General features: G+C 36.1%; 1 protein-coding gene and 2 pseudogenes across 7 annotated transcripts in view; 1 reads left to right on the top strand and 2 right to left on the bottom strand.

Moving 5' to 3' along the window:
- The window catches only part of TBC1D5 (TBC1 domain family member 5), a 550,248-nt gene that overhangs the window by 276,931 nt on the left and 247,038 nt on the right, over nt 1-26,279 (bottom strand). The gene's annotated exons all lie outside the window — the stretch shown is intronic.
- On the bottom strand, nt 554-17,918 carry LOC115523772 (annotated as a pseudogene).
- Nucleotides 23,369-23,480, top strand: LOC115524416 (annotated as a pseudogene).

Raw genomic sequence — 26,279 nt, 5'->3', positions numbered from 1 at the left:
TCAGGTCTAAGACCAGTGCTCAGTAAATACAAAACAATCCTTATTCAATAATTTTCCATCTTCTCTATCATTATTATCTACATTCTAATAATTTAATGGTCATATTAAGTTATATATATATTTAAATAAATATCTATATTTATATAAATATACACATTTAAATATATATTTAAATCAATATATATTATTTAAATATATATTTGTATAAATATATAAGTGCATATATTTATTTATATTTAAATATATTTATATAAATATATATTTAAATATAAATAAATATATATTTATATAAATATATGCACTTATTTAAATAAATTTATTTATATTTAAATAATATATTTAATATATTTAATACTTAAACAAATATATATATTTAAATAAATGTATATATATTTAAAAATTATTTTTTCATCTCCAAAAAATGTTTACTGTCAAGATTCAAAACATTTTTCGAATGATAGAAAGGATTTCTAAACACGAAAGAGTATCAGTGCTATAACTTATAACCAAATATTTGCAAGTGAATGGACAGCTTTATCACCAGTCTTCATTTTATTAAAAACAATCCACATATATTGGTTCCATGTGAGGTTGTGGCTATTGCTTTGACTGGAATGAGTCCCCTACTGCAATTAAGTATAAAAAAATATCTCCAAAATTGGAATGTGACCTGTATTACTAAGAGCTGAGAAAAATCCTCAAAGAGTTGGAGTTTTGTTTTTTAAAAAACATTCCTTTTACACACTACAAAGAAATAATTAGTATTTGGGCTTCTTAAGTCCTTACATGATATTTACAATGGCAATCCCCAAAGGTCCTCCCCGTCACACAACCACAAACGCATACCCTCTTCTGGAGTGCATATTCTTGGTGTGGGCTCTGAAGACTTGGGCCTCCACGTGTTTATTCAAGTTTGAGAACAGAGGCAGCATCATCCTGAACATAATAGCCACCATACATGTCCCCTTCACACAGGTACGGTAGTCTGGTGAAAGCTTTGGTAACAAAACCAGTTTTTCTGAAAACTTCAGGCAGACTATTCACTTGTTCTTCCCATTTCTGTCCCTTGATTTCTCATGGTTTCTCCCACTTGCCACCTACGTTTTCTGCACAGGGATGAAAGGGTAAAGCCAGGGAAGGGTGACCCTGCCTCTCGTTGGCTCCAAGATACTTCTGATATCTTTTAACGAAGTGAGGAGTTGATCACAGTGGTCCAGCAAATTCAAGCAGCTGACATCATTCTGGAACCCTGTATTCTGTCATTCATTTATACCAAGCACTTTGTATTTCTTCTTCTGAAGCTGCCATACCATAGTTTCATACAGCTTGATGGCATAAATTTCTTCAAAATGAGGGCTCATGATTTTTGTGACCTGTCACCAGCACCTAAATCTACGGGTTTTCCAGTCTGGATTAATTTTTAGCAGTCTCTGAAACTGATCTAGTGAAAACACAAACATTGGGCCTCTTCCTAGCAACCGACTGATAGACATTGGAGAAATAAACAGACTAAACACAGATGACACAGAAGAGTGATATAACTGGACAAAGGGCCAGCCCAATTTCTCAACTCTGTTAAGAAGATCTGTGTTTCATTGATCAAGATAACTCTTAACAAAGCTTGGAATGACTCACATAATTTCTCTCCGTTGCACACCTACCAGTAGTGGTTCTCCCTCCTGCTGGCCTAGGCCACTGTGGCCCTGTCGAGTCTGCTCATCATTTACATGTAGGGGAGTGGATGAGTGGGCTCCATACCAGCCACACGGACACCAGGCTGGGGCACAACCAGCCCACAAACAGTCTAATCAAGGGCCATGGCCACTAGTTTGGATCAACCACCAGTGTCAGGGCGAGAACATGAAGGTGCCTTTGCCCAGACTAGAGCCATTGCACCCAACCCGCCCATCCAGCCTCCTCAGCGCTGAGGCAGGGGTCAAAATTATTTAGATAACATAAAATCAGATGTAAAAAGCAAATATACAGAAACTTTTCAATAAATAATATTTCAAATGGATAATTTTAAGATAATCTAATTTTAATAATATTTGTTATTCCTATTAAACCATCAAGAGAATAATTTTCAAAAGAAAGTAGTGTGACATCAGTGAAGTGGCAGAATATACAACTCCAAATTCTCATCATCCCACAGAAACATCAAAAATAAGCACACCAACTTTGCAATAATCCTAGAAAACAGCCAAAGATTTATGAAAACCAAATGAACAATGCATGAAAAAAAGAGACATCTTGATAGCTTTGTGGCATTTTTACTTGCCCTTACCCTAGCCCCTTCTTGGTATCATAGCAATCTTGAAGAGGAATGCAGTTTCCAGTGTGGGAAACTGGTATCTGGTTCTGGAGGGAGCAACGTAGGCCATAATTGCAAAATATTGTGTAATTCTGTTCTAACTTGTTTAGGAGCTACCTGAAGGTCTGACACAAAATATCTCTTTTTTTGTAACTCAAAAAAAAGTGGTGAGCGTTGCTCTTGAATATACTGCAAACTGAATTAAGAACAAGCAGATGCCTGGCACAAAAGATTATAAGTTAAAACATTAAAAAGACCACCTAAGGTTTGGAGCAAGAGCTGGTGAGAGTTTCCTCGGGAAATTAGGACATTCAAAAGCATCCATGTATTTAGGAAAATGTAGAAGTCCATGGGCATGTCCAGAACAAGAAGTATGATCTTATAGGAAATAAGAGGACCACAACCTTCCACCCTACTGATCACTCAAGAGAGTGCAAGCCTGGCTAAGTGATGAAAGACTGATGTGGCACAGAACCAATCTGCAAAGACAAGTAGAGATTTGGTTTTTGTTTGTTTCTTGTGGGTTTTGTTTGTGTGTGTGAGTGTGTGTGCGTGTTTTGTTCTGTTTTGTTTAGCTCCTGGCATTCAAAGAAGTTATCTGTCAAAACCCTAGCTGAACACAACCTAAGAAATAAAGATTTCAGTGACTACATATACTGCATAGATCAATGGAACAGAAAGAAAGCCCAGAAATAAATCCACAATTATACAGTCAATTAATCTCAACCATGCAGAAAAGAATATCTAATTGGAAAAAGACAGTCTCTTCAACTAATGGTGCTGGGAAAACTGGACAGGACCATGCAAACAATGAAACTGGACCCCTTTTTTTTTTCTTTTTTTCTAAGAAATTTTATTTTATTATTTTTTTTTAATATATGAAATTTATTGTCAAATTGGTTTCCATACAACACCCAGTGTTCATCCCAAAAGGTGCCCTCCTCAATACCCATCACCCACCCTCCCCTCCCTCCCACCCCCCATCAACCCTCAGTTTGTTCTCAGTTCTTAACAGTCTCTTATGCTTTGGCTCTCTCCCACTCTAACCTCTTTTTTTTTTTTTTCTTCCCCTCCCCCATGGGTTTCTGTTAAGTTTCTCAGGATCCACATAAGAGTGAAACCATATGGTATCTGTCTTTCTCGGTATGGCTTATTTCACTTAGCATCACACTCATCCAGTTCCATCCACGTTGCTACAAAAGGCCATATTTCATTCTTTCTCATTGCCAAGTAGTATTCCATTGTGTATATAAACCACAATTTCTTTATCCATTCATCAGTTGATGGACATTTAGGCTCTTTCCATAATTTGTCTATTGTTGAGAGTGCTGCTATAAACATTGGGTACAAGTGCCCCTATGCATCAGTACGTCCTGTAATCCCTTGGATGAATTCCTAGCAGTGGCTATTGCTGGGGATCGTAGGGTAGGTCTATTTTAATTTTCTGAGGAACCTCCACACTGCGTTCCAGAGCGCTGCACCATTTGCATTCCCACCAACAGTGCAAGAGGGTTCCTGGTTTCTCCACATCCTCTCCAGCATCTATAGTCTCCTGATTTGTTCATTTTGGCCACTCTGACTGGCGTGAGGTGATATCTGAGTGTGGTTTTTGATTGTATTTCCCTGATGAGGAGCAACGTTGAACATCTTTCATGTGCCTGTTGGCCATCCGCATGTCTTCTTTAGAGAAGTGTCTATTCATGTTTTCTGCCCATTTCTTCACTGGGTTATTGTTTTTTCGGGTGTGGAGTTTGGTGAGCTCTTTATAGATTTTGGATACTAGCCCTTTGTCCGATATGTCATTTGCAAATATCTTTTCCCATTCCGTTGGTTGCCTTTAGTTTTGTTGGTTGTTTCCTTTGCTGTGCAGAAGCTTTTTATCTTCATAAGGTCCCAGTAATTCACTTTTGCTTTTAATTCCCTTGCCTTTGGGGATATGTCAAGTAAGAAATTGCTACGGCTGAGGTCAGAGAGGTCTTTTCCTGCTTTCTCCTCTAAGGTTTTGATGGTTTCCTGTCTCACATTCAGGTCCTTTATCCATTTTGAGTTTATTTTTGTGAATGGTGTGAGAAAGTGGTCTAGTTTCAACCTTCTGCATGTTGTGGACCCCTTTCTTATACCACATACAAAAATAAATTCAAAATGGATTAAAGACTTAAATGTGAGGCAGAAAACCACTAAAATCCTAGAAGAGAACACAGGCAGTAAGTTCTGTGACACTGGCTACAACACATCCTTTTAGATGTTTCCTAAGGCAAGAAAAACAAATGCACAAAGAAACTATTGGGACTACATCAAAATAAAAAGCTTTTGCAAGTCAAATGAAACAACCAACAAAACTAAAAGGCAACCTACTAAATAAGAGAAGATATGTATAAATGACATATCTGAGAAAGGGTTAGTATCCAAAATAGAAGTTATAAATAACTTCTAAAATTCAATGCCCAAAAAACCAGGTAATCCAATTTAAAAATGGGCAGAAGATATGAACAGACACACTCCTCCAAAGAGATAGAGACGGCCAACAGACACATGAAAAGATGCTCAATATCATCCATCATCAGAGAAAAGCAAATCAAAATCACAGTGAGATATGACCACATACTTGTCAGAATGAAAATCAAAAACACAGAAAACAACAAGTCTTTGCAAAGATATGGAGGAAAAGGAACCCTTGTGCACTGTTGGTAGGGATGTAAACTGGTATAGGCACTATGGAAGTTACTCAAAAATTAAAAATAGAACTAACTACCAGATGATCTAGTAATTCCACTACTGAGGCATTTACCCAAAGAATACAAAGACACTAATTTGAAGGGATACATGGACCCCTATGTTTATTGCAGCATTATTTACAATAGCCAACTTATGGAAGCACCTAAATGTCTGTCCATCAACAGATGAATGGATAAAGATGTGGTATTTGTCAGTGTGTGTGTGTGCGTGCATGTGTGTGTACACACATACACACAATAGGATACTATTCAGCCATAAAAAGGAATGAAATCTTGCCATTTGCAACAACATGGATGGAGCTATTAAGTATAATGCTGAATAAGTGAAATAAGCCAGAGAAAGACAAATATCACATGATTTCACTCATATGTGTAATTTATTTTTTCTTAATTTTTTTGAATGTTTATTTTTAACAGAGAGAGAAAAAGACAGAGCATGAGCGGGGGAGGGGCAGAAAGAGAGGGAGACACAGAATCCCAAGCAGGCTCCAGGCCCTGAGCTGTCAGCACAGAGCCCGACGCGGGGCTCAAACTCACAGACCGCGAGATCATGACCTAGCGAAGTCGGATGCTCAACCCACTGAGCCACCCAGGTGCCCCTCATAATGTGTAATTTAAAAAACAAGTAAACGACATGGGGTAGGGGAAGAGAGGGAACCCATGCAACAGACTCTTAAGTATAGAGAAGAACTGATGCTTAGCAAAGGAGAGGTGGGGGGCATAGGTAAAATTAGGTAAAAGGGATTAAGGAATACACTTATATTGATGAGGCAGTGAATAATACGTGGAATTGCTGAATCACTATATTGTACACCTGAAATGATATAACCTGTTAACTACCCTGGAATTAACATTTTTAAAAAAACATAAATAGGGGCACCTGGTAAGCTCAGTCAGTTAAGTGTCCAACTCTTGATTTGGCTCACGTCATTATCTTGTGGTTCGGGAGATCAAGCCCCACCCCCACATCAGGTTCTCTGCACTGGACAGGGTGGAGCCTCCTTGGGATTCTCTCTCTCCCCTCGTTCTACCCCTATCCCTGCTTGTGCTCGCGTGCGCGCGCTCTCTCTCCTCTCTCTCTCTCTCTCTCTCTCAAAATAAATAAATAAATAATAAATAAATAAACATTTAAAGAAAACAAAAATAAAAAGGGAAGAAGGACAGAGCTGAACAGGACCGAATATTTTGTATGCTATGAAGTTTTGGTATCAACCTGAAGTAGACTGTTATAAGTTTAGGACGTTAAATGTAATATCTGTAATACCACAGAGGCCATATCTAAAAAAAAATTAACAACAAAAAGGAATGAGAAGGCATTCCACAAATGGTCACCACAAAAAAAATCAACTAAACACAAGAAAAAAAGCAGTATGAAGGGAAGGAAGGGTAAGAAGGTTACAAAACACAGAGAACACAATAGCAAAATAGCAGAATTAAGTACTGTTTATCAGCAGTTACTTAAATGTTAACTGTATTAAAGTTTCCAGTCAAACACAGAGATTAGCAGAATGGATTTAAAAAAATTACACAACTCTATATTGTCCACAAGATCCAAATCTTAAGATTCAAAGACACAACAGATTGAAAGTGAAAGGGTAGAAAAAGAGTATTCTATGTAAAAAGTAGTCCCAAAAAAAGACATACTGTGGCTATACTAATATCAGACAAAATAGACTTTAGTCAAAAGCTGTTTCAAGAGATGAAAAAGGACATTATATATTAATAAAAGGGTCAATTAACCAGGAAGATATAATTATTATTAACATATGCACCAAACAAATAAAACATGAAAATATATGAAGCAAACATTAACAGAATTGACTAGAGAAATACACAGTTTCTACAAAAATAGCTGAAAATTTCAATTTACCATTCTCAGTAATAGACAGAACATCTAGACAGAAGCTCAATACGGAAATAGACAACTTGAATAAGAATGTAAACCAACTAGACCTGACAGACATATAAAACACTGTACCCGACAACAGGATACACAATCTTCTCAAGTACCCATGGAACATTCTCCAGAACAGACCATATGTTAGGTCACAAAACAAGTCTCAATATATAAAAAGACTGAAATCATACATATCTTTGACTATAACGAAATGAAGCTAGAAATCAACTGCAGAAGAAAAAACTGAAAACTTTCAAGTATAAATGCAAATATGTGTGTCTATATATGGCGAAATAACAAACAGATAAATATGTGTTGGAGTCTATTTAAACATGGTGGTTTTAACTTTAAAGGAAAAAATATACTACTGATGATCTTTCATTAAATTTCAAAGTAACTTCTGGGAACAAAAAACCTGGATTGGAAAACTAAATTGCCACATTCCATTTAATGAAATTTTAAAGTAAAGGCATCATTACATCACAACTAAAGTTAAGTCTCAAGCAAGACAAACCTGAATACATGCTCTATCATTTACTTGCTGTTATTTACCATTCAGTATCTTTGTTTCTTCCATTTGGAAAAATGGGGGGATGAAAACAGTTTCTACCACAAAGTGTGGTTGTAAGGATTAAATAAGTTCAAGTAAAGTGTTTAGTGTAGCAGGTAGCATAATGTAATTCCTCAATAAATGTTAGCTATGATTTTTCTAAACATATTAATTAATGTATTTAACATGCTGGATTCAGTGGTGGAATACAACTAAAAGGCTATTAGTTCTATATGTTATAGGGAATAAACTTATTTATAATTTAAATAATTGAAAACTGTAACTCTTCTAGTAATTAAAACGTATTATTTCTGATCAATTTTTTAATTAACAAGAAGTTTATTTAAAGGGTTATACAACTCTGTCAAGTTCTGTGGTATTCTTTTAATATCCTTCCTGGGGCACCTGGATGGTTCAGTTGGTTAAGCATCCGACTTCGGTTCAGGTCATGGGTTCAAGCCCCATATCGGGCTCTGTGCTGTCAGCTCAGAGCCTGGAGCCTGCTTTGGATTCTGTGTCTCCCTCTCTTTCTGCCCCTTCCCGGCTTGTGCTCTGTCTCTATCACTCAAAAAATGAATAAACATTAAAAAAATTTAATATCCTTCCTGATGATAATCATACCAAATACTGAATATGATATAAAGAGAGTAGAAAAAATAGCAGAATTAAATAAAATTACATTCTTGAAATATAAAGCCACCTACTTCATTAACTTTATGTTTTTTTGAGATTGATAAAATGTAGACAAGATAAAGAACTAAAACTATAGTCAATCTAGTATTAAACTAAAACTATCTCATTTAGGATAGTTTACAATATTACCCATGCACCAGAATAAAATGAGTTTTAAGAAGAATTATTAATGATTCTGCAAATGAAACGAAAGGTATAATTTCAAAGATAATCACAAGTACAATTATCTAATTTAAGTTAACCTGTAGTACTACACAAATGCAAATGTTTCTACTTATTGTGATTGTCATTTCTGGGCATATTGTTATTTCTCCAGGCATTCCATAGATTTAAAGCTGCTTGATGTCTCGGGGGGGGGGGGGGGGGGGGGAACAAATGTAGACCAGGAATCGATCAGGAAAACAGAATTCTAATGTAAAATTAACCTCTCTGGATCCTAAAGAGAGAGCAAGAGTGAGAGTGAGACTGTGCATGCATGTGTGCTGTGTTTTTGAGGTAGAAGAGAGAGAGACAGTGAGAGAGAGAAACTGAGAGAAAGATGAGATGGAGATAATCATGGATGGGTCTATGATTCCCTACTTTTAAATGTTTTTCTAGATTATTCTGATGATCCATGAGTCTTTTTTAGTCCAAAATAATAAGCTTCTACTGTGCTAAAAGTGAGTTTCTTGTTTTTTTTTATTTTTGGGACAGAGAGAGACAGAGCATGAACGGGCGAGGGGCAGAGAGAGAGGGAGACACAGAATCGGAAACAGGCTCCAGGCTCCGAGCCATCAGCCCAGAGCCCGACGCGGGGCTCGAACTCACGGACTGCGAGATCGTGACCTGGCTGAAGTCGGACGCTTAACCGACTGCGCCACCCAGGCGCCCCAAAAGTGAGTCTTGTTGAAGGCAACTTAATTTGTCCCAAACAGGTGATTATTCAGTATTTTGCGTGTCATCATTTACTTTGCACTATTACAAGCCAAGCTTCAATCTCATTTTCCAGCAGGAGTAGTGGGCTGCACTAAGCTATGTCAACACTGTACATGACCCTAATATGACCAGTAGCATGTACTGATTCTTGGCGGAAGGGTGCAGACTTGGAGATGCCAAGCAGAACACTGCGATTGGCCTGTGTGGGCCTCCTGTGGACCACGTGGGCTTGAAAAGCACTTTCCTACAAGAGCTACACAATGCCAATGCTGTAATTTAGACAAGTACAAAGTACATTTAGACTAAGTAGATGCACAAGTTTGAGAAGAGCTTCTTCAGAGGTAAATGTCTTAACAAAGGACATTTGAAGATATTTCCTTAAACCTATAGAAAGAGTATTAAAGTCAAGGGTGATTATTATATAATTTGCCCTTTGCTGTATTTTTTTCTTAACAAAAATTCAAATAATGATTTGGTTTAAACCTTGACTACCTGAAATTTTTAGTTTTGCTGCCAATCTTAACAAATGTTTAAATGAAACGCCTCCACCAACAAAACAAAATAACACACAATAGCTTTTCAAAGAAAATCTAATTGGTTTAGGTAATCCTAATCCTGATGTTAAATTATCTGTTAAGTACCTAAGTAAATATAATAACAACATTATTTGCTAAATAAAATGGAGTATATCTAGCACTGAAGTCCTATTTCATTTTTATAAATCTTTCAAATAATAACTATAAAATATTTTTATTATTATTCTTCAATGTATAAATAAATACCTTTTCCTGCAAAACAGATTTGTTTGGGCACCTGCCATTTTCACCCTTGATTACAATCAGTGCTAAATACTTTAAGACTGGTTTAACATCTGGTGGACAAGACCTCAATAAAATATAAATATCCAAGGGTGCTGGGGTGGCTCAGTCAGTGAGGCATCCAACATTGGCTCAGGTCATGGTCTCACAGTTCATGAGTTTGAGCCCTGCGATGGGCTCTGTGCTGACAGCTGAGAGGCCGGAGCCTGTTTCGGATTCTATGTCTGCTTCTCTCTCTGCCCCTCCCCTCCTCTCAAAAATAAATAAACATTAAAAAAATTTTTTTAATGTAAAGATATCCATTTCCCCAAAGTGATTAACTTAGCTAATTATTAAATATCACCCTTTTGTATGAAATATTAAACTGAACTATTTGAAGGATAAAAATTATCCATGAACCAAGGTGAATAATCCTATTTATGCCTAAATGATAGCTAACTGAACAAGTTATTATACCAAAGATCTACTTAAAAGGTACAATGGGCATTTTAACTATAAATCCTAAAGCTGTGATGAAGAACCAAGGGTAAAAACTCAAACATATCTTTATTCTTACAAGTGATTTACTAAACTAAATCACATTAAAATACGGTAATCTAAAATCCTCAAGTACAATATCAAAAATGTTTTAGTATTTACAGTCTCCTTTATATAAAGTTTCAAATACATTTCAATTGATCTATAAAAATGTTTTATTTAAGTTATTTTGTTATGACATTAAAGAATTATAGAATCTGAGTTTCAAAGAAAAATTGTAAATCCATAAACTGATTTCTATTTACCATTTTATGATAAAGTATAAATTACTTATTAGCAGAGATGATTTTTAAACCTGATAATAACTAGGAATACGTAAAAGAAAAAAATGACTTCTTTAAATTTGCTAGGAAATGTGCAACGTACAATATTCAACTATCCTTTTAGAGAATAAAAAATATTATTCAAATTAGTTATTTATTGAGCATTTTATCCAAATGAACATATTTAGTTATCTACACAAATTTGAAAATGGGCCCTAATTAATAAATGCATTTACTGGTTCAAACTTCTAACCATGCAGCTAGATCATGTAATAGCTCTTCTACTTTATTCTTTCAACAATTATGTGTTGAGTACCTCCTACATTTTAACACTAATTAAACACACCCTACTATAAGAGGGGAGGGGTCACTAACCAAGAAGTACATAAAAGGCACTCCACTAGAGACCAGCATGTGCCAGAATTCTGTGAAGGTCACATTTAGGATTTGGGTCAAGATGAATAGCAAGGCAGTGAAAGAACTGTTTTAAGGAAAAATAGAACATGGTAAGGTTTGCAGCCTTAAAAAGATCACTTCAACTTCAGAGTGAAGGAATTTGAGAGTGGGTGTAGGGAGAAGGAAAGTGGATGGAATAATACTGAATGAAAAGCCCTGCAAGGCAAAACATGATAAAATAGTCATATTGATGATATCATTATCATACCATCTTAGGAATGGCAACTCTCCATTTTTAAACCTTGTTAATATTACTTACTGAGAACCTACTATGTGCCAGACAGGTTTTAGGACATGGAAGTATTATAGTAAACAAAACAGAATGAAATGTGGGGGTAGAGGGAAGCAAGAGAAAAGAAAATGAATTCTTAACAGATAAGTTCAGATAATTATAATAGCTATAAAGAAAATACAGCAGAATAATGCGATATTCAGTGGGGATGGATGCTTTCTGTAGGGAGAGGTGATACCTGATTTGAGATTCTAGTAACAAGAAAAAAAGAACCATTTAAATATCAATGGCAAAAGGCACAACCTGCGAGGGCCCTAGAGCAGAAGCTTGCTTTTAAAAAAAAGAAAGAAAGAAAAAGAAAAAAGAAAGCCAAGATGGCTCAAAGGCTAGGAATTTAAGATGAGGTCTGTGGAAGAAGGAACAACCATTGAACTTGGAATTTTGTAGGGAGGAAGTCTAGATTTGATAAGTACAATGAGAAGCTACCATAAGCTTTAAAATGATGAAAAAGATCTATTTCATGTTTGAGAAAGATGATTCTAGCTGCTGTGTAAATACTGGATTGAAAGTGGGAGACAAGGGGCACCTGGGTGGCGCAGTCGGTTAAGCGTCCGACTTCAGCCAGGTCACGATCTCGCGGTCCGTGAGTTTGAGCCCCGCGTCGGGCTCTGGGCTGATGGCTCAGAGCCTGGAGCCTGTTTCCGATTCTGTGTCTCCCTCTCCTCTGCCCCTCGCCCGTTCATGCTCTGTCTCTCTCTGTCCCAAAAATAAATCAACGTTGAAAAAAAAATTAAAAAAAAAAAAGAAAGTGGGAGACAAGATGGAAGCTAAGAGATCAGTTACAATCTGCCATCATAGGGATAACCCGACAAAATGGGCAGAAACAACTACATACTTAATTCTAAGTTTAAATGAAGACTTGAAATTTTAAAACCTCTGAAATGATCTGAAATTATTTCTATGGTGGAAAAGTAAATAATTGTGCTAATACTTTATTTCTGTACACAATGAAGAATTACCTTAATTTGGTTAAAAATTTTATTGATTTTTTCAAACTGCTTTCTATATACATCAGAAATTAATTTGGTCTCTAAATAAGACTGACATCTGGTCACAAATAGAAGAAACAACAAAACAGCACGTAATAGATTACTAGTAGGATTTCCAATCGGATCCAACATGGAGGGTCACTGCAAGCCTCTCTCCCCCACTGATCACAACTAAAAACTCTGGGCAAAATACTAAAAACAACTTCTTGAGGACTCTGAAATGTAAACACTAGCAGGAATATTGGACAAGGACTCAAAGAGTGGTGTTGAGTGCTTTGGGTTTTTTTTCCTTCATGTCCCAGCTTTGAGCTCCCATCAGGCTGAACTAAGTAATAGGCACCAAGAGCAAAAATTCCAATCCCATTTTTCTGGGACTGAGAAAAGAATCCTCTTTTCTTTTCCCTTCTTTCACTTCCAACCTTGCAACAAGGCCAGGTCTAATTGAAGAACTACACTGCCCTGGGGGTAGGTGGTAGCAGTGAAGGGTGCACATAAGACCCAGAGGGATAAAGCTATCTTTTCAGATAGAACACTAAAAAAGGAAGACCCTACTGCGTGCACAGTGAGTGGGGAACTCCATCATTTTTTCTTTCTCTTTCTCTCACCATTTTGTGACAAAGTGGGCCCGTTTGGTGGAACCATGTGATAGCATGAGAAGCAAAGCTCTGACAGAACAAGGCAGAGGGTGTGGGGTTATCCTAGAGAAGAATACAGCAGGTCAGGGGATTCTCTACTTCTGTGTACGAACTGACAAAAACCCTAGATTCACCCCGAAGCTATGTATGCTCAAAACATACCCAAAGAAGCACAGCAAAAACTCTGAAAATTAATCTATGACATAAACTACTACTGTAGTCCCAAACTAACCCCTCGGGGTGACATGCAAGGAGGACTCAAAAGCACAGAAAAGACTTTAAAAACTGAATTGACATAGGGGCGCCTGGGTGGCTCAGTTGGTTGAGCCTCCGACTTTGGCTCAGGTCATGATCTTGCTGTTCGTGAGTTCGAGCCTCTTCGGGCTCTGTGCTAACAGCTGGGAGCCTGGAGCCTGTTTCGGATTCTGTGTCTCCCTCCCCCTGCCCCTACCCCACTCAGCCTCCCTCAAGTTCTTGCTGGCGCCTGCGCACACTCTCTCTCTCTGTCAAAAATAAACATTAAAAACAAATAAATAAATAATAAAATAAAACGAAATAAAATAAAATAAATAAAATAAAATAAAATAAAATAAAATAAAAACTGACATTGAAACCACCATCACCACCACAGAAAGTAAGGCCAAACTTGTAGTATGAACCTAATTGTGTTGGCTGTGGGAGGAGGGGTGGGAGAGGAAAGAAAAAGGGAAGAAAGAAAGGAGAAAAGAAACAAACAAACACAAAAAGATTTCTCTGGGGAGACTTAACAAGATCTAGAGTTTTGAAATGAAATATTCAAAATGTTCACGACACAATCCAAAATTACTTGATATATCAAGAATGAGGAAATTCTGGCCAATTTTCACCATATAATATAATTAACCCCGAGATAATTTAGATGCTGGAATCAACAAAGATTTAAAGAACCTACTATGTAACTTTTTGCCAAGAAGCACACTCTTGAAAGACAGACATTCACAGTAAAAGAAAAAAGAAAAAGAAACTATTAAAAAGAATGAAATTAAAAATTTTAAACTATAAAGTACAGTATCTGAAATTAAAAAAAAAATCAATAGATGGGCTCAAAATCAACATGGAGCTGACAGAAGAACAAGTCAATGAACTAGAAAGCTCCCTCTCTCTCCCTCCCTCCCCCTGCCAAAATAAATAAATAAACTTTAAAACATTATCAGTATCACATTATCTAAATCGTCAATATAATCTAATTATCTTTGCAGATATATTCAAATACAGTTGCAGCATAAAGAACAAATGTAAGAATTATCTAAATGAAGAATAAGATTACAACAGAATGTGGAAATTAATCTCACTCCTTCCCACATTCAACTTTTCTTTCATTTCTTAGATATATTTCATTTTTCCATTAAAAATACATATACCTTAAAAACTTGTACACATTGAGAGAAATTATTAAGATAAAGACCAGCAGAAAAGATTTTGAAAAAAAAAAGAAGGAAAGAAATAAAGGAAAAACCACCTATACTATAATTACATGGGGGAAATATTTTCTTTTTTTCTGTAAAGTTGAAATCACACACTATACAAACAATTTTGTGTTTTATTATTTCATGTATTACAAGTGTAAGCACTTCTCCCACATTATTTTAAAAACTATTGGGGCACCTGGGTGGCTCAGTTGGTTGAGCGTCTGACTTCGGCTCAGGTCATGATCTCACAGTCTATGGGTTGGAGCCCCGCTTCGGGCTCTGTGCTGACAGCTCATAGCCTGGAGCCTGCTTCAGATTCTGTGTCTCCCCCTCTCTCTCCCCCTCCCCTGCTCATGCTCTGTGTCTCTCTGTCTCTCAATAATAAATAAATGTTAAAAAAAAATTTAAAAAAACAAACTATTTACAACAAAATTTTAAAAGGCTGCATAACATATAGTAATCAATGAATGTTTTATATTTATTTAACCATTCTCCTATCACTGGATATTTCTGTATTTAAAGTAGTTACCTAATTCTTAGTAACACTATGGTAAATATCTTCGTGCACAACTCTTTCCCTGGCTGCCTTAAGATACAAAACTAAATAGGTTGAGGGAAAAGTACTAACAAAGTTACTAAATTAATACAAATTGATAAAGATTACAAAACTCATACATGATTCTCTGGAAAACTTTCAAGTGCAGATTCATATAAGGAAAAAAATGAAAAGCTGCCTATAATTCTGTTGTTAATATTTTGACAGATTTCTTTAAATTTTTAATGAAATGCACTATATATTTTAAAATTTGCATACAATATACGTTAATACTACTGTAAAACAACCTTCAACGGCTGCACAGAATTTTAAACAATAGTTGATTTTCACAGCATTACAGCATATTATAAACCACCAATAAGTAAATATATTCCTATTGCTGCTCACCCTAGACATCCATATAGAACTGTAACGTGATGAAAGTCAGTGCCTGAAAGATGAACAGCTACATTTTGTGAATTAGATATTCTGTATTTAAGTATTACAGAATACTGACTGTTGCCCCAAATCTGTTTCCCCCTTTTTGTTGGGCATATGGCAACCCAGCTACAGACTATATTTCACAATGTGGAGGCACAAGTGATAAAAAAAAAAAAAAATCTGATGCCCTACATTAGCTTCCTTTCTTTCCCATAGACTAGAACAATGGTAACAATGGCTAAATCCCGCCCCAAAAGTAGCGATAAACAAAAATACAGAAAATGGTGATGGTGTGGAGAAACTGTAGCCCTCATACATTGCTACTATGAATATAAAATACTGCAGCCACTTTGGAAAACAGTATGCTAGTTTCTTCAAAAGTTAATAAATTTACTATATGATCCAACAATTCTCTGAGAATCTATCCAACAAAAATGAATAGAAAACACATGTATACATTAAGATCTGTGTTCAAATGCGTATAGCAAAGTTGTTATGACAATCCCAAACCTGAAGCCACATAAATATGCATTAACCACTGAATAAACAGAAAATGAATATCCACACAGTGGAATACTATTCACCTGGGGGGGAAAAAAAAGGAACACAGTACTAATACATGCCTACAACATGGCTGAACCTCAAAAACATTAGCAAACAGAAATAGGCCAGACATAATACGCAATGTCTCTTTTTGTCCCTTATAATAATCCTTGTTCTGAAGTCTACTTAGTTTGATATTAACAGTTACTCTAGCCCACTTGTTAAGTGTTTTCATGATGTATCTTTCTCCACCCTTTTACTTTTGACCTAAGTTATCTGTGTTAGTTTTCCGTTGTTGCCACAGCAAACAATCGCAAGCTTAGAAGCTTGAAACAACACAAATACATTATCTTAACAGTTCTGTAGGTCAGAATTCTAATACAGGTCTCATTGGGCTAAAATTAAGGTGTGGGCAAGGCTCTATACGTTATTAGAAGCTCTAGGGAAAATCTGTTTTCTTACTCAGTTGTTCAAATAAGTCAATTCCCCAGGAACTGAGGTCCCCAATCCCTTAAAACCTGTAAGTAGAGAGCTGTTCCCACCTTCTAGAGGCCACCCAAATTCCCTGCCTTCCTCCATCTTCAAAGCTGCAGCAAGGGACCTAGTCCCTTTCACACTTTCTCTCCCACGCCTTCTATTGTTGCTTTTCTCTAACTGCAGTTGTAAGGGTTCTAAGCCATTAGGGACTCAGGATTAGACTGGGCCTAACCAGAAAATCCCTAATACCTTTCTGATCTAAACATGTGTAACCTTTAAAAACATCCATGTTAGATAACATATTCACAGGTTTTGGAGATTAGAGTATAGAAATATTGGGGGTGGGTGGGGATTTTATTCAGCCTACCACATCTTTTTATTTAAAGTATCTTGTAGACAGCATATAATTGCTTCTTTCTTTCAAAAATATTTCTGACAATCTTTGCCTTTTAACTGGTGTGTTTAGACTACTCATATTAATGTGCATTGCTATAGATGAATTCAAATATCTGTTGTCTATCTGTTCCATCTATTGTCTTTTTCCCTCATTTTATGCCTTCTTTGGAGTTGAGGATATTTTATGATTCTATTTGAACTCCCCTACTGAATTATCATTTATGCCTCTCTGTATTACATTTTTATTTAATGGATGCTCTAGAGTAGGGACTGAAAACCACGGCCTATGGACCAGCAAACTGTTTCCGTGAATTTTTATTAAAACTTGACCATTTGTTTATATACTATGATGGAAGAGCTGAGTAGTTGCAACTGAGATCATAACACAAGTGGTTAAATATAAATTATATTATCCTTTAAGAAAATGTTTCCTGACCCCTGCTCTAGGCTTACCATATAATATTTAATTAATAAGAATCTACAAGCAGCATTACATAGTCATGTGTAGTGTCAGAACCTTACAACAGTATATTCCCAATTCTCTCTAATTTTTTGTACTACTGTTACCATGTATTTTACTTTTACATATGCTATAAACTATATATGCTACTATTTTTGCTTTATACACATTTTTGAGCAATTAAAATAAAGAAAAAAATTTTACCTCCATTTACTCTACTTCCAACGCTCTTTCCTTTGTACAGATCCAAGTGCCTTTGCCCTGTCATGTACCTTCTGCCTGACAATGCTCCTTTAACATTCCTTACAGCGTTGTCTGCTAATAAAAAAATCCCCATGGTTTTGCTTATCTAAAAAAACTTTATCACTTCATTTTTTTGAAAGATATTTCTATTAGGCATAGAATTCTGGTTTCACAAGTTTTTCCCCACCTTCAGCAACATTAAAGTTGTCACTCTATGATCTTCCGGCTTCCATGTTTTCTGAAGAGAAATCTGCTCTAATTCTTACCTGGTTCTTACTCTGCATTTTGTATTAGCTTTCTATTATTGCTATATCAATAATTTTTTTTCTGGTTACCTTTAAGAATTTTTGTTTGTTTTTATGTCTGAATATGACTACATTTTAAAATTATTTTTATTTTCTGTATTATTCCACTTTATGTTGTCTGAGCCTCTTGGATCTGTAGTTTAGTGTCTATCATTAATTTGGAAAAAATATTGGCCATTATTTCTTCAAATATTTCTTCTCTACCTCCCTTCTTATGGGATTCCAATGACATGTACCGTTTGATATTGTCTCATGGTTCTTGGGTGTTTATTTAATTCTTACTTCTCATTGTGTTTCAATTTGGGTAATTTCTGTTGATGTATCTTCCCATTTGCTGGTTCTTTTTTGTCTGTGTCAATTCTACTTATGATCCTGTCACAGGCATTCTCCATCTCTGTTACTGTGTTTTAAATTTCTTTTTTAAATTTAATTTTTTAATTTTTTTTTTTTTTTTTTTTTTTTTTTTTGAGAGAGGCAGACAGACAGAGTGTGACCAGGAAGTGACAGAGAGAAAGAGAGGAGACACAGAATCTGAAGCAGGATCCAGGTTCCGAGCTGTTGGCAAAGAACCGGACACAGGGCTAGAACTCACGAACTGTGAGATCATGACCTGAGCCAAAGCTGGACACTTAACCGACTGAACCACCCAGACCACCCTGTGTTTTAAATTTCTATGATTTCCAAGGGCACCTGGGTGGCTCAGTCAGTTAAGCATCTAACTCGATCTCAGCTCAGGACATGATCTAATGGTTCATTAGTTCAAGCCCCACGTTAGGCTACACACTGTCAGTGCCCAGTCTGCTTAGGATTCTTTCTCTTCATCTTTCTCTGTCCCTCCCCCACATGCATCCCCCCGCCCCTCTCTCTCTCTCTGTCTCAAAGTAAATAAATAGACTTTACAGTTAAGCCTCTGACTTCAGCTCCAGTCATGATCTCACAGTTCATGAGTTCGAGCCCCACGTCAGGCTCTGTGTTAACAGCTCAGAGCCTGAAGCCTGCTTTACATTCTGTGTGTGTGTCTCTCTCTCAAAATAAATAAACATTAAAATTTTTTTTAATTTAAAAAAATACCTTAGAAACATTTCTAGGATTTCCACTCAATTTTTGATATATTTTTCAACACTATCTCTGCTGAAATTAACCACCTGATCTTTCATGCTGTCCAGGTTTTCCACAAGAGCTTTTAACATGTAATTCCTAGTTACTCAAAAATACCTTGTGACACAGTTTTAACATGTGTCACTGTTATGTCTAGTTTTGATGATTGCTTTGTCTCTTCGAAGTATATATATATTTTCTTGCTTTTTCATATGCTTTGTAAATTTTATTAAAGATCTTATGTATTACTGTCATCATGTGTATGATAGTAAAGACTAAGGCAATTTTAGGCTTCGAAATGAGTATACATTTCCATTAGGCCTTTTAGCACAGGGGTTTGAATTAATGTTAACTAGGAGTTAAGCTAGGTTTGACGTCTCTCATTGCTATGGCCACACCTAATGCACCACAGACCACAAGTTTCTACAGTGATACCTTGTGTTGGGGATGGGGAATTCAGTTTGCCATAAGAATATTTTTTCATTCTTCTAACTGCTCCACACTTAGTTCTAAGGCTTTGTGCTCAGAAAAGATCTGTCTCTTGTAAGTTACTATTTGACACTTGCTATCCTGGCAGCAGGGAGTAAAAAAATAGGGGAGAGTGTTCTTTGATCTTCTGATCAAGACTTAGTCTTAGTTAAGCACCGTGTCCCTGATCTCATGTATATGCCTTTTTAGTCCTTCCTCTCCCTTGGTATAGTTCTGGTTCCTATAGATATTCCTGCCCCTCCCCTAGGGCTTGAGAGTTTTTCCTCTTGTTCCGATCCCACAGTTACAAAGAGATTCCACCAGTGTCCTAAGGCAACAATTGTTGCACCTCCCCCAACAGAATATGGCTTTGTTCTATAACAGAAAAGGGAAGAGGAGTCCAGGTGGAGTTTATTGTTCCTGCAGTGGCTGCGGTAGTCCTCCTCCAGTCCTTCACCAAGGGGAGATTTTCTTTTATTGGCTGATGGGGTTCATGAAGAAAAATCTACATAGGAGTTTGGGGTCCTCCTATTTTTGTGCCCACCAGGAGTTTCACCTTTCCTCACCAGTACACACTTGGCCTCCACCAATTCAACAATCATTTTAGCTGAATTCTTTCTGTGAGTGTCTGATTGTGTCTTGCCCAGGTAAATCAGTACTTGTACTGTGCTTCTCTCTGCAAAAAAAGAGTATCTCTCCTTAGATTCTGAGCCTAGATTCACTGCCCTGCCATTTCAGCACTCAATGGGTTAAAGAAAAGCTGTGAACTTGTTGTTTGTCCACCTTTTTATTTTAAAACTGGGACTGAGTTTTTTTCCAACTCTCCGCATCTCTGATCAGAAACCAGAAGCCATCCTATTTTCATTTAACTTCATGTATTATGGTTTTCAAAGTTTACCATATAACTTTCCACATAAGTTCACTCATCCATCAAATGTTCAGCTAATGCTTACTATGTGGCAGCCATTGGGACAGAAACTAATGCTTTCCTTCTGCCAAAGTTGGCAGCTAACTAATGTCTGCCATACCAAACTCCCTACCAAGACGAGATGACCCAATGTCTACCTTAAGGGTGAGTACATTTAGGTCAGAGAAAAATATTTCATGATTACATTTATTTGTAGCTAGGTTTAGATATATTGTGGTCTGATTCAAATGACTTAAAACACTTTGTGCGGCACTGTAGAGAATATAGATAGGAGTAAGATAAAGATTTATCTCTATACTACTTGCTTATAGAGAATAGTTCAAATATTAAAAAAAAATACCATACAGCACACTTTATCATTAACCTGCAGTTACATGTATTTAAGGAGAATGTTAAGGCATGGATAAATGAATAAGAATCGCTATTCACAGGTAACAGAGGAACTGAAGGCACGATCGATGCCTCAGAAAAAAATGGAGTTTTCCTTGCAATATTGATCCCATAAATTCATAGCAAAAGCAGACAAGGACAGGATAAAAAAAATCTAGCAGGATATACCAGATTATATGACATTATATAGCAGGAATATATCACCTGGGGTTAAAGTTAACTAGCCTTCATGGAATGTTATCTATTTCACATTTGTACCTCTAGCACTCTGGTGGTAAGTACTCAGTTTTAAATCCTAAAGGCTGACTTCTTCAGTACATCAGATTTTAGTAGTCAGGTACTTCTAGCCAATTCTGTTCATATAAGAAATTAAAGTATATATGCCAATAAATGAATGCATTATATGGAGCCAAAAAAATAAGATCTATGATAAAAATCAGATATTTGTGGAAGTCTAACCAGTACAGTCTCTACATGTAAGAAAAACTACCTAGAGAGTTAACGTTTCGGAATGTAAATTGATAAAAAAAAAATACAATAGTAAAGGGGGTTAGAAGACTCTAGTTTTAATGGCTTCTTGCAACTTGACACATTGATTCCTCTACATCTTTGGAGATACTTGTTGAGAACACTGTGGTTTTCCAAAACAATTGCTCCTTCTATAGCTAATGCTCACATGGTTATTACAGATATTTCCTTCTTTCCATTTCCAGCAGACCCTACTTCTCACAGATTAAGTTTCTCTAGGTATTTTAGTATCATTAGTTACATAACAGCCAACTTCTTAATCTGGTCTCTCATTCTGCCCCTCTAATATGACCACTCCTAAGCATATCTATTTTATCTTTTTTAAATCTATTTTATAATTTGATTCTCAAAAAATAACATTTCCTAAATTTTTCAGTTCTTAGTATGCATGGCCAACTATTTTTCATTTCAATATATATTCTGAAAGGACAAATGATAATGGATCACTTAAATACCACTTGAATATCAAGCTCACAGAGCTATAAAAGTTTAAAAAATACTACATATAATAATAAAAATTAGCTTCCATATAATAGTGGGTCAGAAAGATTATTATACTACCACATGCATGATTCAATCTTTTGATTAAAAAAGCACTATACTTAAGAGTTATAAAAAGCTCAGAAAACTGGAAACAGAAATGCAGTCTAGGATAGATTTTCAGACTAATATAGAAGTCTTGGCATGAATAATAAGAGAACTGTGGTTGATCCACAGAACAGTTGGATTATGAACCAGAATATGCAAATCAGATAACTATTTATGATAATTATTAAAATGTTAACTTGCAAATAAAGCACAAAAAGTAAAATTCTACAGTAGGTTTATTCAAGTACAGTAGAGGACAACGCAGTATAACTAGAAGTATTTGTAGTTTATGGTGTGAATTAAGTATGTTAATACCAAAGCAATAATGCAAACACAGTTTAACTTCATATTTGGTTAGGATAATTGTTCATGTTTTCTTTACACACACACACACACACACACACACACACACACGATCTACCTCTGTTTTGATGAAAGTCCCCTTTCTTTACATTTCCAACAGGTTTTGTTAATATGTTCTTATGCATGTACTACAGACTTCTCTCAAATCCCAGACTTAGAAGCTTTCACTCTTTTACCTCTATATCTAATAGTTATGGAGTTGTGATGATTCTTTGCACACAATGTTTCAAAGTTGTTTACATTGTTCACAGGAGCACCTGGGTGGCTTGGTTGGTTAAGCTTTGGACTTTGGCTCTAGTCATGATCTCACAGTTGGTGAGTTCAAGCCCCACATCAGGCACTCTGAGTCAGCAGAGAGCTCCCTTCAGATCTTCTATCCCCCCTCTCCCTCCGCCCCTCCCCTGCTCCCATGCACACTCCCTTTCTCTCAAAAATAAATAAACATTAAAAAATAAATGAATAAATAAATAAAGTTGTTTACATTGTTCTTTATTTGCAAAGCCACCACACTTCTTTCCCTGGTTTCATAACCTAATCCATAGACTGCTACTTCTCAGAAGATTCAATATCTGCTTTCATTTTCTCTCTCAATAGTTCTAAAACAAACTATGAGAATAATCATCACATGAATGTTTATCAAGGTAAGACATAAGTCAAGGGCTCACAGTTGTAAATGTATGTGTATATGTATGTATTTTGTTTCACCTGATTACTAATTCAAATCTAAATTCCCAAAGAATCAAAGGTCCTTATGAAGAGGTCTCCTATCTTCCACAATCTCCTTTCTATAATCTCAATGTTCCATATTAGTGACATTGGTTCTAATCATATCCATCACCTCAATTTATACAGTCCTCGAAATCTGTCCTATCTATACTTTGAATTTCTGCTTTATTGATTATGCTCCTTACTGCTTCTAATAGATGTTTCACTTCAGCTATTGAATTTAAATTTCTTATAATTCTTATTCATACCCTTCATCTTTTCCTATATTCTCAGCCAGAATTCTTTTCACCTGTCTTTTAACTACCATCTTACATACTTTGTTTCAAAAGAATATGCACACATCGCTTCTCGGCCTTTTGGCTAAGATCAAGTGTAAAAGAATATGCACATTTATTGAAAATTTGAAGCATATTTCAATAAAATTTACTTGTTTTTCCTAGATTTGAATCATTTCCACAAATGTGTATTTTCTCTGTCCCCTAAGAACAGCGCTCCCCTTGTTTTGTACTACTGACTATTTTGATCTTTTTTTGACTGTTTACTCATTCTTGAAGTAGTCAGTTCTGCTCTTCCCTAATAAATGGGAGAAGAGGATGGAGGTGGTAAATTAATTTCCCTCACTACCCACATATTTCATTTACATCTTTCAGATCCTAAGAACCTTGGCCAAATTTCTAATATTAGTTGTCATTTGCTTACTATGGCTCTAAAGAAAACGCTCACCTGGCCTCCACTACTTCTCGTCCCTTCGTGACAGCCTCATCGTCTCGTTCATACCTGACTGAAACAGCTCCCAACTAACTGGTGCCTAGTCTTCTAATTTGCTTGGCTCCATCTCAGTTTTGTAATCCATTCTACAACGTGCCAATTATTATTCCCTCATCTCTTGCCATCAACAACAAGAAATCTATGCTCCCCTCAGTCCTAGATAAGCCCCTTCTCAACAGGCTGTGCATTCCTGTCTGCTACCTTCGGCTTCACCACTCCTTATATTTTACATGCTCTCCCCCAGTAAAACCCTAGCCATGTACAGGGTACATTTTAAATGAGATCCTTTTCTCACTAGATTATAAATTGCTTGGACCTTCACTTTACTTCCCTTCTCTCCTTCACTTTAGTATTTCCAGCACCAAACAAACAGAATGAACTCACCTTAATAAAAAGGAATAGATGGAACACTACCACATAGTGCAAGAAACCTACTTTAAAAACTTAAGCTATTTAGGGTAAATAATTTGGTTTCCTTCAAGATACTAACAGATATCATCAAAAATTATATTGAGAAAAAAAGAAACTTTCAAGCAAGCAAAACCAATAATTCTTCCAACAAGTCTAGATCCGGGGTCCAGATATTACAGCTGTTTTGTTATGGCCTATGAGGTAAGAAAGGTTTTATGCAATGCAAACTGGTGTAGCCATTCTGGAAAACAGTACCGAGTATGGTAGTTCCTCAAAAAGTTAAAAATAGAACTACCCATGATCTAGCAATTTTGCACTACTAGGTATTTACCCAAAGAAAACAAAAATACTAATTCAAAGGGATACATGCACCCCAATGTTTATAGCAGCATCATCTACGATAGCCAAACTACGGAAACAGCCCAAGTGTCCATCCATAGATAAATGGATAAAGAAGATGTGGTGTGTGTGTGGGGGGGTGTATGTATGCACACATACCCACACCCACAATGGAATATTACTCAGCCACAAAAAAAGAATGGAATCTTGCCATCTGCAACAATGTGGATGGAGCTACAGAGCATTGTGCTAATAAGCGAAATTAAAACAGAGAAAGACAAATACCATATGATTTCACTCATATGTGGAATTTAAGAAACAAAACAAACAAGCATGGGGAAAAAGAGAGAGGGCAAACCAAAAAACACACTCTTAACTATAGAGAACAAACTGATGGTTACCAGAAGGGAGGTGGGGGGGATGGGTTAAATAAGTGATGGGGGTTAAGGAGGGTACTTGTTGCGATGAGCACCAGGTTTTGTATGTAAGTGTTGAATCACCAAATTGTACGCCTGAAACTAATATTACACTGTATGGTAACTAACTGGAATTTTAAAACTTTAACTTTAAGAAATTTAAATAAAAAATTTTAAAAAAGAATGCTTTCTGTATTTTCATTTAAAAAAAACCGTAAGAAGGATATTTTGTAACATATAATGAAAATTATATGACATTCAAATTTTAGTCATTATAGATAAAATTTTATTGAAACACAGCCATATCCACTGATTTACATGTTTTCTGTGGCTAACAACTTTTGTGTTACAAGGACTAAGTTGAGTTGTTGCTATAGACCAGACGGCCCTCAATGCTTACACTATTTACTATCTGGCCATTTACAGAATAAACAAACAAACAAACAAAACTGTCGATTCCTAGTCTAGATCAGTAAAGTAATAAATACCTTGAGCAACCTTACCCCCTGAAAGTAAGGGTACTTACTTTCTTACATGAGGTAAGAAAAAAAAAAAAAGGCTTTGGTGGCCACAGCAAAGAACTTTTGTTCTCTAATGTCAAAGAGGGAGTTTTTTGTGAAGGGGGAAAAGATTTGAAAGGAGTCATTCTACTAGCTGCAGAAAGCAATGTGCTAAGACCTAAAACTTGATTGTTGACTTTTAAATCATACTTCATGCTCAGAAAAAGAAACTGGCTCACTCCACTCTCCACCCCACAAACATAAACTTACTTTCAATATATTGTACACTTTATAGATGTGGATAAACTGATAACCTAACCTCCCTGCTTTGGCCAACAGAAATATGTATCTCATCTTCCAAATAGATCATATGGTTACATTATCATAACTTGAGAAATATTTGAAGAAACCATGGACCAATAGTTACACTATTGAGAGTAAAAACTCAGTATCAAATGTACCCAAATTCAAATCTTTCTTTGTGGGAGCCATCTTCAAGTGTACACAAGGTAAATGCCAAAGTCAATTAAGCAGGGCAATTCCTGGGGCAACATATTTTTAGCCAATTCCTTCTGGTTGGTCCATTAAGAGATAACATAACTTCAAATCAGAAGGGAGGCGGGGGGGATGAGATGATGTAACTTCAATCAGATAACTTCAAATCAGATGTTATACAGACCTGAGTTGCTTCACAATTGATATAGACAACTGACTGCATTTTCTTTTTATACTTTCCAGATCCTTGCTATCTTTTGTAGCACAAAACTCTGAGGTATCAACACAGTACATATTTCTCACATGGATTGCTTCTTGAGAA

The sequence above is a fragment of the Lynx canadensis genome, chromosome C2 (assembly GCF_007474595.2).
Source record: "Lynx canadensis isolate LIC74 chromosome C2, mLynCan4.pri.v2, whole genome shotgun sequence".
Taxonomy (NCBI): domain Eukaryota; kingdom Metazoa; phylum Chordata; class Mammalia; order Carnivora; family Felidae; genus Lynx; species Lynx canadensis.
This window is presented reverse-complemented; position numbering and strand designations above follow the sequence as displayed.